This window comes from Prionailurus viverrinus, chromosome D4 (genome assembly GCF_022837055.1).
Source record: "Prionailurus viverrinus isolate Anna chromosome D4, UM_Priviv_1.0, whole genome shotgun sequence".
Taxonomy (NCBI): domain Eukaryota; kingdom Metazoa; phylum Chordata; class Mammalia; order Carnivora; family Felidae; genus Prionailurus; species Prionailurus viverrinus.
Genome location: NC_062573.1, coordinates 81589227 through 81608479, shown reverse-complemented (window position 1 = coordinate 81608479; position 19253 = coordinate 81589227). Strand labels below are relative to the sequence as shown.

The following is a 19253-nucleotide window of genomic DNA, read 5'->3' as shown; positions in this document are numbered from 1 at the left end:
GAACCACTGGTAAAAGTCCTATGGAGTATTGTTGAAATCCTATATTTATGTGCTTGCATATCTCAACTCAATATGATGTTATAACACAAAGTTTTTGGTGTATTTTTTCCACTCTTTGTCCACATGTGAAATATTTTTAATGGTACAAATCAGAGAAAAACTTAATCCATAGAATCCAAATTGGAATTCTTAACTTTCCACCGTTAATTAGGAAGCAAGCATCATTTGAAATATTTCTCAGTTTCTCAAATATGTACTGTAATGTTCTTTACAATTAAATTTTTTATTCCTATTTGGTGCTGTTATTTCTTAGGACAAAGTTCTTTTTCACACATATTTATATCATATACACTTATAATGCATTAATTAATAAATATGTCTGAACTTTTTGAACAGTTCCTGGGTAGTCCACACTCAGTTACCTTTCTAAATATGGGGAGCCACCTGTTTGGATACAAAATGACAGATCACATCATGGTTTAGTGGTGGATTAAGTCTTCTGAGCATTAGATGAAAATGCAACAGTGAGAATTGCCTATGCTCAGACCAAAACGCAGTGATGCACTTGAGTCCAGTTTGAATTACAAGTTTGTCCTTATAGTGTAAGAACAAAAATACAGGAGACAGAGGAGTTGAGATGGCAGAGAATAGGGGGACCAGGATTTCCCTCGGCCCTCAAACACAGCTATGTTGAGGTCAGATCACTTGGAACATCCAGGAAATCAATCTGTGGAGTGACAGATCTCCACAGGTGGAGGGAGACGGCTTGGCCGGGACAGAGGTGGGAGTATATGAATTAGAGCTAAAACGGTGTAGGCACGAAGGGAAGGGAACCCCTTCTGTGGAGACACAAAAGAGGCCGTGGAAGTGTGGTATTGTGCTAGTACAAGAGAAAAACGTCTCTGGACCAGGGACTGGGGAGCGGGGAATATGAGAGTGCCAGTTTCTATTTTGCAAATAGCTTCAGGAGCTGAAGATTGGCGTTTTCAGCCCACCTTGTGAGCACACTTCTGGTGGGGAGGGAGCTGGCCCGGGGTGCAGTAACAATCTCAGGGGCACACTGGGAGAGAACAGTTTCCTTTCTTGAGTACTGTGGGAACACGGTTTATTGCCTCCCCAAGGATAAAAGACCCTGCAGGCACCAGCCAAAGGCCTTTTTTTTTTTTTTTAATTTTTTAAACATTTATTCATTTTTGAAAGACAGAGCATGAGCGGGGGAGGGGCAGAGAGAGAGGTAGACACAGAATCGGAAGCAGGTTCCCAGGGTCCGAGCTGTCAGCACGGAGCCAAACACGGAACTCAAACTCACAAACTGTGAGATCATGACCTGAGTCGAAGTCGGCCCACTTAACCGATTAAGCCACCCAGGCGCCCCTTTAGGCCTTTGATCAGCAAGGCTGAGTGGTGCTATGGCAGAACAGAATCTGCCAGGTGCAGGGCCCTTTGAGACATAGGGTTTTGAATTCCAGCCCAGTGCCTAGGACGGGTGGGGGACCACAGAGCAGGGTAGGCTGACTGCCACTATTTGGGGAGGGCTGCCTGAACAACATGGTTCAAGATACCAGGTCTGGGGAGGAGAGACTGGGGTGTCACCATGGCCATTGTTCTCCCCATCACCAATACGGCGGGGCTTCAGGGAAAGATACAGCGGCCCCCAGTGGAGGTGGGACCTTTAACACTAAACCCTGCCCCTCCGTGCCTGGCAACTGCTTATCTACTAGAGCGAGACTGACAATGAGTGAACAGACAGCCTCTCCTCCAGACCAGCACAGCCACAGTCCCAGGCACCAACAGACAACTAACCTGTGGTTTTGTATGTTAGTCTGCTTGCCTTTTTTTTTTTTTCTTCTCTTTTTCTACCTTCTTCTTTCCTTTGGAATAAGGCTCATAGTTTCTGACTTGATTTTTGGTTAATTCCTATATATATATATATATATATATATATATATAATTTCTCTGTTTTGTTTAATCAAGCATTTTTACTCTATTCTTTTTGCACCTTTTCTATATCTCCTTTATTTTCCTTTCTCTCTCTCTGGATTAAGCCTTATAGTTTCTTTGATGCTCTGCTTGGTCTTTTTTTTCCCACCCCTTTCATTTTTCTCTTTGTATGGTATCAGGTTCCCCCCTCCCCCCCCACACACACTTTCCTTTTTTCCAGGGTTACTAAAACAAACAAATCAAAGCACACCTGGTGGAAGGTCCAAACAATCCACCACAATGAGCAAGCAGGAACTTTGCAAAGACTGACCAGTGGATCGAGTAGCCAAATACCCAACAACAGATACCTGCAAATTGAAAGTGAGGGGATGGAGAACCATCTATCACGCTACTAGATGTCAAAAGAAAGCCAGAGTAGCCATACTTGTATCAGACAAACTAGATTTTAAAACAAAGACTGTAACAAGAGATGAAGAAGGGCAATACATCATAATTAATGATATCAAGAAAAGCTAACAATTATAAATGTTTATGCCCCCAACATGAAAGAATCCAAATATATAAATCAATTAATCACAAACATAAACAAATGTACAGATAACAATACCAAGATTGTAGAGGACTTAAATACCCCACTTATAGCAATGGACAGATCATCTAAGAAGAAACCAATAAGGAAACAATGGCTCAGAATGACACATTGGACCAGGTGGACTTAACATCCAAACTTCAGAACTTTTCACCCTAATGCAGCAGAATACACATTCTTCTCAAGTGTACATGCAACATTTTCCATTTGTGGGTCACAAAACAGTCCCCAACAAGTATAAAAGGATTGAGGTCATACCATGCATATTTTCAGATCACAACACTACGAAACTTGAAATCAACCACAGGAAAAATTTGGAAAGCCCCAAATACATGGAGGTTAAAGAACATCCTACTAAAGAATGAATGGCTTAACCAGGAAATTAAAGAAGAAATTTAAAAATACATGGATGCAAATGAAAATAAAAACATGACAGCCCAAACCCTTTGGGATGCAGCAAAGGCAGTCCTAAGAGGAAAATGCATTGCATTTCAGACCTATCTCAAGAAGCAAGAAAGGTTCCAAACAGACAACCTAACATCACACCTAAAGGAGCTAGAAGCTCTTAAAGGAGCAAAAAAAAGCCCAAAGCCAGCAGAAGAAGGGAAATAATAAAGATTAGAGCAGAAATAAACAATATAGAATTTAAAAAAAAAACAAACAGTGGAACAGATCAATGAATCTAAGGGCTGGTTTTTTGAAAGACTGTACAAAATTGATAAACTCCTAGCCAGACTTCTCAAAAAGAAAAGAGGACCCAGATAGATAAAATAATGAATGAAAGAGGAGAGATCATAATCAACACCACAGAAATACAAACAATTATTAGAGAATACTATGAAAAATTATATGCCAACAAACTGGACAATCTAGAAGAAATGGACAAATTCCTAGACACTCACACACTACCAAAACTCAAATGGGAGGAAACAGACAATTTGAACAGACCCATAACTGAAAAGAAATGGAATTGGTTATCAAAAATCTTCCAACAAATAAGAGTCCTGGACCAGATGGCTTCCCAGGGGAATTCTACCAGGTATTTAAAACAGAGTTAATACCTATTCTTCTCAAGCTATTCCAAAAAATAGAAATGAAAGGAAAGCTTCCAGACTCATTCAATGAAGCCAGCATTACCTTGACTCCAAAACCAGATAAAGACCCCATTAAAAAGGAGAATTATAGTCCAAGATCCCTGATGAACATGGATGCAGAAATTCTCAACAAGATACTAGCAACTCAAATTCAACAGTATATTAAGAGAATTATTCACCATGATCAAGTGGGATTCATTCCTGGGCTGCAGGTCTGGTTCAAATCAATCAGTGTGATACATCACATATGTGATACATCACAAATATTCTCAAATCAATCAGTGTGATACATCACATAGAAGAAAGGATAAGAACCATATGATCCTGTCATTAGATGCAGAAAAAACATTTGACAAAATACAGCATCGTTTCTTAATAAAAATGCTCAAGAAAGCTGGGATAGAAGGAACATACTTTAACATAATAAAAATCATATATGAAAGTTCCACAGCTAATCTCATCCTCCATGAGAAAAAAATAACAGCTTTCCCCCTGAGATTAGGAACATGACAGGGATGTCCCCTCTCACCACTGTTATTCAACATAGTGTTGGAAGTCCTAGCCTCAGCAATCAAATAAAATAAAATAAAAGGGATAATCCTGTGAAGAAATGGGCAGAAGACATGAATAGACACTTTTCCAAGGAAGACATCCAGATGGCTAACAGACACATGAAAAGATGCTCATCATCAGGGAAATACAAGTCAAAACCACATTGAGACACCACTTCACATCAAATCAGAGTGGCTAAAATTAACAACTCAGGAAACAACAGATGTTGGCGAGGATGTGGAGAAACAGGATCCCTCTTGTGCTGTTGGTGGGAATGCAAACTGGTGCAGCCACTCTGGAAAATAGTGTGGCGCTTCCTCTAAAATTATAAAAATAGAATTACTCTAAGACCCAGCAATTGCACCACTATGAATTTATCCAAAAGAAACAGGAGTGCTGATTCGAAGGGGCACATGCACCCAATGTTTATAGCAGCACTATCAATAATAGCCAAATTATGGAAAGAACCCAAATGCCCATCAACTGATGAATGGATATATACATATACTAGAATACTACTTGGTGATGAAAAAGAATGAAATCTTGCCATTTGCAACAACGTGGATGGAACTGGAGGGTATTAAAAGTAATACTTTTAATAGTATTATTAACTAGCAAAGTAGCAAAGTAAATCAGTAAGGGAAAGACAAATATCACGTATTTACTCATATGTGGAATTTGAGAAACTTAACAGATGACCTTAGGGGAAACGAAGGAAAAATAAGATAAAAAGAGAGAGGGGGAAAACCATAAGAGACTCTCAAATACAGAGAACAAAGTGAGGGTTGCTAGAGGGTGTTGGGGCAGGGGGTGGGTGATGGGCATTGAGGAGAGCACTTGTTGGGATGAGCACTGGGTGTTGCATATAAGTGATGAATCACTGGAATCTACTCCTGAAGCTAGATTCAAGCTAGTTAGAAGTTAGCTACCTTGAGAACAATAAAAAGAATAAAAGTACAGTTTATTAGCATACTGATATACACACATGAAAAGTCTGAATTAGAAAAGTATGAAATTAATAACCAAGTGTGTTATTTGCATAGCTGTATATGTCCCTACTCACTTTAATATTTTGTATTTGTTCTTTGGTTTAATGTCTACCTTGTAATATTTATAATTGTGCTAGCAATGATTTTGTGCATTTGGAAGCAATACTCACATTTTTCTTACAGACTCCTTAGAACAATCCTGAAGCAGGAAAAAATGAATGGAAGCTGTGATACTTTGAGAGTAAGCAACTTTTTGAGGCTCCTTTATGTTATTTCCTAGTTAGTAGAGCTGGGTCAAGATTTTGATCCCAGCATCTTGTTCAATAACCCTCGGGTCAATAAAATCATGAGCTGAAATCATTCACACATATTTGTTTGGTGTTCATTGATTTGGTCTCTGCTTTGATTTCTACTTTGATTTGTTGGCTAGTAGTCGTTGGCTCTCAGACCTAAATCTCCTGTATTTTTCTGTGATGTTGCTACTCGGATCCTGTACACCACATTTTGCCTTTACTAGCTGGCTTCCTGTTTGATTCTGCCAGTGGGGCACTAGAGGGAACCCTTTCCCCTCTTGCTCCCTATTTCTTTCAAAATCACTCAGCAGCATTTCTACCCATTAGCAATGACAGCTTTTTTCATTTTATCCTCAACTTCCACAACCAGCATCACCTCCTTCCCTGAGAGATACCAATGCCAGCTGACTGCCACCCCTTCCTCAAAAATGTGAGCCCCATCTCTGTGGGGGCCCTTCCCCAAGCCCCTGTAGTACCAGCACCAGCTGGGCAGACAATACATTCTCCTCAGAGATCTGGGTCCCCACTCCATAGGTGCCCTTCCTCTAAGCTTCCATGTTCTGATAACCTTAAAGTCTTTCCTTTGTGTAGGCATGGTAGCTGCCTCCTAAAGTTTGTTTTATGTGTTTTTTTGTTTTGTTTTGTTTTGTTTTGTTTTCTAATCTCTGTGTTACTTTGCTATTTGACTTCTTTTTTGGTCCTCTAATACAAATCTAACTCTTTGTGTTAAATTTACTGTTCAAATACCTGATGTGATTCATGTTTTCTTGGGTGGGCTTGAATGATAAAGCCCCTGACATTGGTTTAGAAAGTGGTTTTGAATTGTTTTAAGGCAAGGATGGTAGTAAACGGATTTCATCTCAAATGGAAATTCCAAATGCTTAGTAGTGGCTTGCCCATTTGCAAGTCAATCCTGGCCCAGATTATCATTTCCAGTATGGATGCGTTTCCTTTTGTAGAATATAAATGGAGTCATACAGTACATACTCATGCTGGGCTAATTTCACTCAGCATAAGGTTTCTCAGATACATCTGTGTTTTTGCACGAATCAGTAATTTGTTCCTTTCAATTTTGGTATAGCATTCCATTACATTAGGAATAAAGCTGCTATGAAAATCATGTACAAGTTTTACTGTGAACGTGTTTTTATTTCCCTCAGGTAAATCTGTGGGAGTGGCAATGCTGTGGCATATGATAAATGTATATTCAACTTCATAAGAAATTGTCAAGTGATTTTCCAAAGTGAGCTCCAGTTGTCCCACCTTTTCACCAACACTTAGTATTATCAGTCTTTCAAATTTTTACGTTTATATCTTTTACAAACCTGAGTTTTGAATATATTTAGCCATAAAATGCAAAAGACTGGATCCTGACTTACATATGTCTTGACATAGTCTTTTCAATTTTAGCTACTGTAGTGAGGATGTTGTGCTATCTTACTGTGGTTTTAATTTGCATTTCTTCATGAGTAAGGGTGTTGAGCCTCCTTTCATATGCTTATTGGCCATTCACACATCTCCTTTTATAAGGTGTTTGTACAAATATTTTGTGTCGTTTTAGTTTTTTTTTATGAATGAATTGTAAGAGGTCTTCATAAATTTTGTTTGCTTTGTTTCAGGAGTAGAATTTAGTGATTCATCCCTTACATAGAATACCCAGGGCTCACGCCAACAAGTGCCCTCCCTAATGCCCATCACCCCACTCAACACCCCTCCAGCAACCCTCAGTCTGTTCTCTGTATTTAAGAGTCTCTTATGGGTTGCATCCGCATCTTATTTTTCCTTCCTTTCTCCTATGTTCATCCGTTTTGTTTCTTAAATTCCATGAGTGAAATCATACATTTATCTTTCTCTGACTTATTTCGCTTAGCATAATACATTCTAGTCCCATCCATTTGTTGCAAATGTCAAGATTTCATTCTTTTTGATCACCAAGTAATATTCCATCGTGTGTGTATGTGTGTGTGTAAACACACACACCATATCTTCTTTATCTGCTCATCAGTTGATGGACATTTGGGCTCTTACCATAACTTGGCTATTGTTGATAGTGCTGCTATATAAACATTGGGGTGCATGTGCCCCTTTGAATTAGCATTTTTGTATCCTTTGGACAAATTCCTAGTAGTGCAATTGCTGGGTCTATTTTTAATATACTATTTTACATACTGTTTTTCAGAGTGGCTGCACCAGCTTGCATTCCCACCAGCAATGCAAAAGGGTTCCCTTTCTATGCATTCTCACCAACATCTGTTGTTTCCTGAGTTGTTAATTTTAGCCATTCTGACAGGTGTGGGGTGGTATCTCATTGTGATTTTGATTTGTATTTCCCTGATGATAAGTGGTGTTGCACATCTTTCCATGTGCCTGTCAGCCTCTGGAGGTCTTCTTTGGGAAAGTGTCTGTTCACATCTTTTGCCCATTTTTTCACTGGATTAGGTGTGGTTTTTTGGGTGTTGAGTTAGATAAGTTCTTTATAGATTTTGGATACTAACCCTTTTTCTGATACTTCATTTGCAAATAACTTCTCCCATTCTGTAGGTTGCATTTTAGTTTTGTTAATTGTTTTCTTTGCTGTGCAGAAACTTTTATCTTGATGAGGTTCCAATAGTTCATTTTTGCTTTTATTTCCCTTGCCTTTGGAGACATGTCCAGTAACAAGTTCCTGCAGCTGAGTCAAAGAGGTTGTTGCCTGTTCATAAATTCTTCATACAAGTCCTTTGTCAGCTATAGGAAAAGCAAACATTTTCTCCCACTCTGTGATTTGCTTTTCATTTCCTTAAAGTATCTTTAAAAGAGAAATTTTAAATTATGATGTTCAATTTATCAATTTTTCTCCTATAACTGGGGTACTCTGCATTTTGTAGCTAGCAAATCTTTGCAATTTTGTTACAATATTCTAAATTTTCCTCTAGAAGTTTTATAGTTTTAGCTTTTATGTTAGGTCTATAACCCATTTGAGTTCATTTTTGTGTATGGTGAAAATAGAGGCCAAGGTTCATTTTTTCCAAGTGGCTAACCAGTAGTTCCAGCACATTAATTGTAAGACTGTTCTGTCATCCAGTCACCTTGGCATATCTTACAAAAATCAAATGACCATACGTATGATACGGTATTCCATTTCATTAATCTCTACACTTATTCTTACGTTGACATTACACTGTCTTATTACTATGGCCTTATTTTAAGTCTTAAAATCAGGTAGTCTAAGTCCTCCCACCTTTGTTTGCTTTTTTAAAAATTGTATTGCCAGGGTGCCTTCTGTTTGGCTCAGTTGGTTAAGTGTCTGACTCCTGATCTCAGATCAGGTCTTGAGCTCAGGTCTTGCTTGAATTCAGGGTTGTGAGTTCAGGCCCCTTGCTGGGCTCTGCATTGGGCGAGGAGAGTACTTTAAATAAATAAATAAATAAATAATTGTATTGGCTATTCTTGGTCCTTGCTATTTCCATATAAATTTTAGATTTGTTCATTTGTATAACTTTCTGCTGAGATTATGATTGGTACTGCATTGAACCTACAGATCATTTCGAGAATTGAGTTTTCTGATGTATGAACATGGTATGTCTTTCCATTTAGAAATAAAATACTTAGGGATACACTTAACAGGATATTTGTAAGTACTGTACACTAAAAGTTACAAAATAGCATAGACCATTTTTTGGCCTTCAATTTCAACATGATTTTGTAGTTTTTAATGTACAGTACTTACAAATATCTTGTTAAATGTATCCGTAAGTATTTTATTTCTATGTTATTAAGTGGTATTTTGAATAATTTTACTTTTTAATTGTTGCTAGTATATAAAAATAGTAAATTTTTGTATTTTGGTCATCCTACAATATAATAAATTCACTTAGTAGGTCTAGTAGGTTTTTTGTTTTTGTTTTGTAAATTGCTTAGGATTTTCTACACAAATAATGTCATGTATGGGTAGAGGCAATTTTATTTCTTCCTTTCCAATATGAGGTCTTTTATTTCTGTTTTCATCCTCATTGCATTGCCTAGGACCTCCAGTACAATGTAGACTAAGGAGTGAACATCCTTGCCTTGTTCCAGTCCCAGGGGGAAAGCATTCATTCTTTTACCACTAAGTGTGATATTAGCTCGATTTTTGCAGATGCACTTTATCCAATTGAAAAAGTTCCCTTCTATTCCCAGTTTGCTGAGGGTTTTTTATCATGAGTATTGAATTTGTTTACTGCTCTCTCTGCATATGAGTTGGTCATACAGGTTTTCTTCTTTATCTTGTCAATATGGTGTATATTTCATTGATTTTTTTTGAAGGTTAAACTAACTTTGTATTCCTCAGATAAAATCTAAAGTATCTGTGGTGACATATTCATATCATATTTTTTTCCCTTTTTCCTGGATCTTTTTGCTACCCATTAAGATTTTTGTGTCAATACTCATAAGAAATATTGGTGTATAGTTTTCTTATATCTTTTTGTTTCTGGTATTAGAGTAATGGGGGCCTCATGAAGGTAGTAGGGAATTGTTGGCTTTTATTTTCATAAAGAATCTGTGTAGGATTATCTTATTTCTTCTTTAATTCCTGAAATTTACAGTGACTTTGAAGTTTTTAACTATAATTTTTTTAATGTTTGTTTTTTGTTTGTTTATTTATAGAGACTGTGAGTAGGGAAGGGGCAGAGAGAGAGGGAGAGAGAATCCCAAGCAGGTTCTGTGCTGTCAGCATGGAGCCTGAGGTGGGTCTCAATGTCACCGTGAGATCATGACCTGAGCTGAAATCAAGAGTTGGCCACTTAAACACTGAGCCACCCAGGCATCCTTTTAAGTTAAAATTTTTTTAGTCTATTTGGCATTTTTTCTTTCAAGAAATCAGTTGTGTCTAAGTCCTTACTCATATTTATTGGCATAAGTTCATATTTCCCTCATGATCCTTTAAATGTTAGTAGGGTATGAATAATAACCTCTTTAATTACTGATTTTGGTCATCTATGTCCTTTTAAACTTTTTCTCTTAATAATTCTACCTGAAGTTTATCAACTGTATTGATATTTTCAAAGTAGCAGCTTTTGCTCTCACTTGTATTCCTTCATTTTTTTTTTTCTGTTTTGTTGAATTATACTTCTAGCTTTAGTTCTTCCTCTTTATTTACTTGAATTTAATTTCTGCTGCAATTGGTGTCTCAGTTGGTTAAGCCCCTGACTCTTGATTTCAGTTCATGTCATGAACTCACATTGGTGGGATCAAGCCCCACATTGTGCTAGGCATGGAGTCTTCTTGGGGTTCTCTCTCTCTCTGCTCCTCCCCCACTTGTGCTCTCACTCTCAAAATAAATGAAAAACATTTAAAAAATGCCCTTTGTTTTGTTGTTTCTGAAGTTATTTATACTTTTCTTCCTTATTAATAGAGGAATCTAAAGCTATAAATGTCACTCTTATCACAGCTTACCTGCATACGTATTTTTATGTTTTCATTACAATTATTTTGAAAGTAGGTTTTATGCCCAACATGAGGCTTGAACTCATGAACGTGAGATTAAGAGTCATGTGCTCTACCAACTGAGTCAGCCAGGTGCACCTACAAAATATTTTTTATTTTCTCTTGTATTTTTTCTTTGACTCAGTTTAAGTGTCCTGTGTTTCACAGCATGTACTGAATATCTTCCTTTTATTGATTTGTTACGTTGTTGACAGAGAAGAATATTAATCTTTCAAGATTTGTTGAGAATTGTTGTATGGCTCAGCAAATGCTTCATCTTGATGATTATTCTATGTGTACTTGATATGTGTATTCTGCTCTCGTTGGGTGGAGTGTTCTATAAATGTCATTTAGGTCAAGTTGGCTGATTTGCATTGTGTTCGATGTTCTATATATTTACTGATCTTGCTCTCATCTTACTGCTTTGTCAATTAGAAGTGTTGAAATTTCTAGAACTGTGTATTTGTTGATTTGTCCTTTTAGATTACTTATATTTCATGTCTTTCAAAATGCTGATAATACTAGGCACATGCCATGTCTTCTTGACAAATTGCTTTTGGTTATTATGTCTCCCTTTATCATATTCCTGATATTCATATAGTCACTCCCAACTTGATTAGCATTTACATTGTATATAATTCTTCCATCTTTTTTGTTTGTTTGTTTTTGAAGTAGGCTCCACACCCAGTGCAGAGCCCACTGCAGGACTTGAACTCACAATGTTGAGACTGAGACCGGAGCTGAGATCAAGAGTCCAACGCTTAACCAACTGAGTCACCCAGGTACCCCTCCACCTGTTTACTTCTTAGGTATCTTCATCTTTAACATTGGTCCCTTGTGAACAGCATGTAATTGGTTCTTGCCTTCTCACTGAATTTGACAATATGTCTTGTATTTGGAATGTTTAGATCATTAATTTAATTATCAATATGATTTGGGTTTAAATCTACGCTCCTGCTATTTTGTATTTGTCTCATTTGATCTTTATTTTTCTCTCCTTGCATTCTATTGGGGTGATTTTTTTTAATGATTCCATTTTATCTCCTATATTACTTAGCTATTTCTCTTAATTTTTGATATTTAGTAGTTAGATAATTTTGATATTTAGTAGTTGCTCTAGAGCTTACAATATACATCTTCATCGCAGATTACCTTCAAATAATATCACTTCACAGGCAGTTTAAGACTTTTTCAGCAATATATTTAATTTCTCCCTCCTGTCTTTTCTATTTGTTATATCTTTTACTCTACATCTATTACAAATTTCATAATAAATTTTCATTACTTTGTTTTAAATAATTTTTATTCATACATTTTTCATCATTATTGCCATCGCATACATACATCTATAACTGATTATTACATTAAGCCAATGTGTCATGTAGCCATCAAAAATCTCCAATCCAATTGATACTTTAGCTTCTTGGAATTCAGGTTTGTAGTCCAATCTAGACTTTAGCTACTTAAAACCAGCTACTTCTGATTGCTTCCATGAAGTCTTTCTATACTACCAACTCATGATCGGCATGAATTATAAACATGCCTGCTTCAGTGCAAACATTTTTCAGGTCTGCTCCATTACAGCCATCTGAAAATCTTATAAATGTTTCTAATAATCTATTTTATCATGCTTTGTAATGGTACCTCCATAGGTTTGGGGGATATCTAACCTTGCTTATAAATAAATGTATATTTTTTTCTATTTATCTGGAGACAGCAAAGCAGAATCCATTGTACTTGTTGATCGCCATGATCATTTTAACTATGCAGAGTATCACATCCATCCATTTGAGTAACTCATAAAGTCCTCTCAACCTATCAGCTGAAGTACTTCCAGGAGACCAGTATCCACCAATGGCATTTTTTTTTAATCGATAAAAATGATGCATGACTGATGATTCCTAATGTAAACATTTCTTTGATCAAATGGGCGCTTTCACCAGTGTACTTGTCTACAGTACAACTGTACACTACGATTAAGATATTGCATTCCAGTTGGCTAACAGCAGCTCTTGCCATTAGTGTTTTTCCTGTTGGCCCAGATAACAAACAGCCTTTTGGAGATATTATTCCTATACTGGAATAATTCTAGGTTTGTAAGAGGTACTTGTATTGCCTCTGAATTCTCTGATCTGTTCAGATAATCCCTCCACCTCAGAAAAAGAAATATTCCTTACATCCTTATGAGACATGCTGTAAGATCAGTGAATCTTGGCAAATATCGATGTAATCATATCCAAAGCAACTCTTGTTCCTGGATGCTGCTTTTTTCAAGCTAACCATGACAACTGACAATATATTTTGGCTCTTTTAACAACGAATTTTTCAATTAACTTCTAAGTACTTGACGCAGTTTGACCCGACTTGGGTGATTGTAGGTCCTTTCGGTCATTTTCAGACTTTTCATACTAATCAGTAAGTTCTTTCAATTGCTCCCTTAACTGTTTAAGACTGTTGTTGGTCTTCTTGTGCTCCACCATCTTTTTTGCAACAGCACTGAAGCTCGGGATCTCTATGGTCTGCCCTGATGAGATGTCATCACTCATAGGGGATGCCAAGAATGGCCATGGCCATTGGGGTGGAAGAAGTGGAATGAAGGAGGAGAGCAGCACTGGAAAGTGGGGGATGGATGGCTCTGCTCAATCCAATTCTCTTTCATGGAAATCAGAAATAAAACATTTTATATTTGCCCTCATATTCACCAAAGGCTCTCTTTATTTCTTTGTTGTAGGATCAAGTTCCCATGTGGTGTAATTTTCTGTCTGAAGAATGTCCTTTATTATTTCTGGGAGTACAAGTAAGTGGATAGATCTTCTCACCTTTGATTTTCTTTACATTTTATTTATTTTTGAGACAGAGAGAGAGAGAGAGAGAGAGAGCGAGCGAGCACAAGTGGGGGACAGGCAAAGAGAGAGGGAGACACAGGATCCGAAGCAGGCTCCAGGCTCTGAGCTGTCAGCAGAGAGCCCAATGCAGGGCTTGAACCCACAAACCGTGAGATCATGACCTGAGCCAAACTCAGTTGCTTAACCGACTGAGCCACACAGGCACCCCTAATTTTCTTAAAAAGTCTTTAAGGATTTTTAAAATATAATTTTAAGTTAACAGTTTATAACGTGCCCTGATGTATTATGTTTATTCTGCTTAAGATTCATGATCTTGTTGACTTTGTAGGCTTATTGTTTGGAATTTAGAAAATTTCATTCTTTAAATCATTTTTAAATTTCCCTTCCCCTTTTATTTTGGGACTCCAGGGCACAGATGTTATACTGCCTGATAGTAACCCACAGGACAGTGAGACTGGTTTGTTGTTGTTGTTTTTCTCATTGTGCTTCAGTCTAGATACCTTCTATTGTTGAAACTATCGTAAGGCTCACATCATTTATTTCCCTTCCCTTAGGGATCACAGTTGAGCCAATTATCCAATGTCTGTATTTAGATGTTTCTATTTGACCAGTTTTCTAGTTGCTTATAGGGGAAGGGCACATCTGGTTCAAGATCCTCCATCATGGCCAAAAGCAGAAATTTTAGCTACATTAAAAAAAAAAAGGTAATCAAACCAGACATGGGTGTACCATCAAATTACCAGTTTTGACTAGTAATTTCATTTTAAACTTCAGTGAGAATAGAGTTAATCAGAGGAAAATGCTCTCGTGTTTCTACTACCAAATCTAAAACCTACTTGTATTTACCCCATTTTGCCATCTTCCCTCTAGTTACAAATGGAGACGTGTCCTTGATGTATTAAAGACTCATTTTTCTCTTGTGCTCTGGATCCCATTCAAAATTTCACTCCTTTTAAAATTCTCACTCCATCAGTCTCTTTCTTCATGGCTCACCCCATCAGCATACAAACTTGATGTACTATCTCTCAAATAAAAATCAAGAATTTTCTCTTCTTGCCCACTATCACAATTTTCCCGTTCCCCTTCATGGAGAAACTTCTCAAAGAGTGATCTACATTTACTGTCTTTACTTCCTTACCAACCTCATAACCTCTTCAACCTGATCCAGTCTGGAAGCTGTCTTCCAACTATACTGAATTTACCCATCAGTTCACTGTGGCCAATTCACAAAGCTCCTATTACTTGATGCTTCAGTAAATGCATTTAAAATGACGGACCACTTTTTCCCACTTAAACCCATTTCTCTTGCTTTCATGAAATTCGACCCTGCTTGTTTTCCTCTTATTTCACTGACCACTCTTTGTCTTTCTTTGCTGACTCATCCTCAACCTAACCTCTAAATATTAGATTGTCTCAGGTCCCGATCCTCTATTCATTTCCTTTCTGTAACAACACTTCCTTATGTTACCTTAACTATATCCATTATTTTAAATGATTACCTACATGACATCTCTACTTGGAAAAATAATGGACATCTTAACATGTCCCAAATGGAATTCTGTCCAAATTCCCTCGTCCCCCACATAAATAGCTCATCCATAAACCAAAACCAAGGAAACATTCTTGATTTGTTCCTGTCATTTCTTCCATCCAATCCATCAGTTGGACCCATTTCTACTTTTTTCCATTTCTTTCCACACCTCCCTAGTCCTGAAAGTACAAGATACTTTCAGGGAATGAATGGTGAATAAACCAGTTTGGCTGGATTGGAAATTACTGTTGAGGAGTATTAAGAGATAAATCTAGGTAAGTCAGTTTGGGACTCATGTTGGAGGACTTGGAATGACAGAAGCCTAGTTTCTGGGTGAACAGAGGGAGTTATCCCTCCTGGGCATAATTCTCTTGAAAAATGGTACTTTTTCAGTAAAGTATGTTGACATAACGGTTGTTAAGATTATGATAAAAAGATGCTAGTGAAAGCAGTGTGAAAGTAGTATCAGGAGCCAAGTGGAAAAGGTGGTCAAAGGATTGTGTCTTTTAAAAAGGGGGGAAACACTTTCTTCCTCTCCAACCCACAGGGCAAGCCCTGCACCTATTGATGCTAAACTATGGCTCTGCCTCTAGTGACAGTCTGGGGTGCTGGACTTCATGCTCTAAGAAATGGGAAGAGGTGTAAAGCCTGAGCAGAAAAGGGATATGGTTAAAACTGCGCTATGGGAAGAAAGACCTGACAGTGATGTGCAGGACTGAGAAGGTAGGAAGACTAATTAGGTTAGTACGATAGTCCAGATATGAAGTTACAGGGAACTGGTGAAGAAGACAGTGAGAAGAAAGAATGAAAAGAGAGTGCAAGAGATAAAAACCATAGTCAAAGGTTTTTACTCAGAGGTTCTGAGCTCTGATGACTTAAGAGAATTGTGTTGTCATTGTTAAGACTAAGTTAAGACTTAGGAAAAGAAACTCTTGTGGAGAAAATATGATGAGTTCTGAGAGTTTTGAACTGCTAGCTGTGAACAGTTCTTAGTATGGCTTTAGCTGGTGTAATTCTCTGGGTCATTCAACATCATACAAAATAGATTTGCAATCTTGGTTCTAGGTTAACATTTCCCAGATTATTGATTTGATTCAAATATATTAAATACCCACCTGCTATATTATATGCATAACTGATGCTGCTTCATTTTTTACCTACCACTTATTTTCCTGTACTGTTCATCACAAGTAACATTGTTTTAGAGGTGTGTTGCTGCTTCATGTTCTGCTTTATTCCCCTGGATATATTTGCAAGTTGTCTTTTCAAAGCTAAGGATACAGGGGCACCTGGGTGGCTCAGTTGCTTGTCTAACTTCAACTCAGGTTGTGATCTCATGGCTTGTAAGTTTGAGCCCCGTGTCGGGCTCTGTGCTGACAGCTCGGAGCCTGGAGCCTGTTTCAGATTCTGTGTCTCCCTCTCTCTCTCTGCCCCTCCCCCCTGCTCATGCTCTGTCTCTATCAAAAATAAACATCAAAAAAAAATTTAAAGCTAAGGATACTTCTTGGTCCCTCCTCAATTAAAAATCCCATATATCTGAACATATTTGTTCACCAACAATATTTAGCATACGTCTCCATGGTAGGTCCTCAAAAAAAGGTTTGTTAAAAGATTAAATAAGTTTATGGTTTGCTTACAATCCTGGCTCACTTCTTTAAAAATAAGGTAATGTAGCATGTTGAGTATAAAAAGCATTAAATCAGAGGCACCTAGGTGGCTCAAATCGGTTAAATGTTCAACTTTTGATTTTAGTTCAGGTCGGGATTCTCACGTGCATGAGTTCAAGCCCCATGCTGAGCTCTGTGCTGACAGTGAAGAGCCTGCTTGGGATTCTCTCTCTCTTCCCCTCTCCCACTCACTCATGTGCATGTGTGTGTACTTTCTCTCTCTCTCTCAAAATAAATAAATAAACATCAAAAAAAATTTTTTTTTAAGCATCAGTCAGAGCCAGAAGACCTGGGCTCTAGCCTGGCTCTGCTCCTGACCAAATCTGTGACATTTGCAAGTTAAGGTAATTTCCTTGGATTTGGCTTCTACAGCCATAATACGGTTTCATCTAAATGTTGGATTCTCTTATCACATTTCAGTAATACTTCTTCATGTAGCAATTATGGTCACTTTGGAAAATATGGTTCAGTTCTTCAAGCGACCAAAGATCTGTCTTGACTTGAGAATGTACTATTTATTTACTTAAATTTTTTTTCCCTAAGTTTATTTCCTTTGAGAGAGAGAGAGAGAGAGCAAGGGAGGAGCAGAGAGAGAATCCCAAGCAGGCACTCAATCTCACAAACCATGAGATCATGACCTGAGCTGAAAGCAAGAGTCAGATGCTTAATGGAGTGAGGCACCCAAGTGCCCCAAGAGTGTTCAATTTAAATAATACCTCCTTGTATTTTGGCAGAGTACTCTCACAGACAAAGGTCGCCTAGTCCAAACTTTTTAAAAATCCATTTACTTTCTTTCTTTTTTTAATTTATCCATTTGAGTGAGACAGAGACAGCATGAGTGCAGGAGGGGCAGAGAGAGAAGAAGAGAGAGAGAATCCTAAGCAAGCTCTGAGCTGCCAGCACAGAGCCCGACGCAGGGCTCGAACTCATGAAACCGTGAGACCATGACCTGGGCCAAAACCAAGAGTTGGATGCTTAACTGACTGACCCACGCAGGTGTCCCCCAAATTCACTTACTTTCAACTTTCTTTCATCATCCAGCAAAAAGTAGTATTATCCCTTATACTGCTCCTTCTGTAAAGACTTTCTACAGCTTATCAAATTGTTGTCCACTTAAATTCCTTTGTTTGGAGCATGGGATGTGCAGTAATACAACTAAAAATATATTCAAATAACATCCACTGGGAACTGAAATGATTTTGTCTTGCTACCTGGGCTGTATAACCATGGGTCACTGCAGAAAGCTTATCTATTTTTTTTTTAATTTTTTTTTTCAATGTTTATTTATTTTTGGGACAGAGAGAGACAGAGCATGAACGGGGGAGGGGCAGAGAGAGAGGGAGACACAGAATTGGAAACAGGATCCAGGCTCTGAGCCATCAGCCCAGAGCCTGACGCAGGGCTCGAACTCCCAGACCGCGAGATTGTGACCTGGCTGAAGTCGGACGCTTAACCAACTGCGCCACCCAGGCGCCCCTATTTTTTTTTTAATGTTTATTTATTTTTGACATAGAGAGACAGAGCATGAGCAGGGGAGGGGCAAAGAGAGAGGGAGACACAGATTCTGAAGCAGGCTCCAGGCTCTGTCAGCACAGAGCCCGACGCGGGGCTTGAACTCACAGACCGCGAGATCATGACCTGAGCCGAAGTCGGACGCTCAACCGACTGAGCCACCCAGGCGCCCCAGAAAGCTTATCTATTTTATTGCTGCTTTATATGTATGCTACCAAAGCTGCGAAAGGCAACAGAGTGAAACGGTTCTAAACCCTGGCATTGGAGTCAGACTGCCTGTGTTCAAAATGCAGCACCTCTTCCTTCTACATGTGGGACTTGGAATTTATTGTATATTGCTAAACTTAAGTTTCCACACACTTAAAATGAGAAAAATAATAGTGTCTGCCTAAGAATTGTATGGATAAAATGAGATAATCAATGTAAGAGGATCCTAACTGTTCCCCAAGTGATACACAGATTTAATGCAATCCCTATCAAAATCCCAACATATGCAAAAATCTATATATTTTTTGCAGAAATAGAATAACCTAAAATTCATATGGAATTTCAAGGGACATCAAAAAGCCAAAATAATTTTGAAAAAGAACAACAAAGTTGGAAGTCTCACACTTCCTGGTTTCAAACTTACTACAGAAGCTACTGGTCATCAATACAGTATGGTACTGGCATCAGGGCAAATAGACTAATGGAATAAAACAGAAATAAACTCTCACATATATGATCAAATGATTTTCAACAAGGGTGCCCCAAGATTACTCAGTGGGAAAGGACACTCTTCAACAAATGCTGCT

At 38.0% G+C, this 19253-nt stretch overlaps 1 pseudogene; it reads right to left on the bottom strand.

The window, feature by feature from the left end:
- Nucleotides 1-722: 722 nt before the first annotated feature.
- Nucleotides 723-13449, bottom strand: LOC125149890 (26S proteasome regulatory subunit 10B-like; annotated as a pseudogene).
- Nucleotides 13450-19253: the final 5804 nt, after the last annotated feature.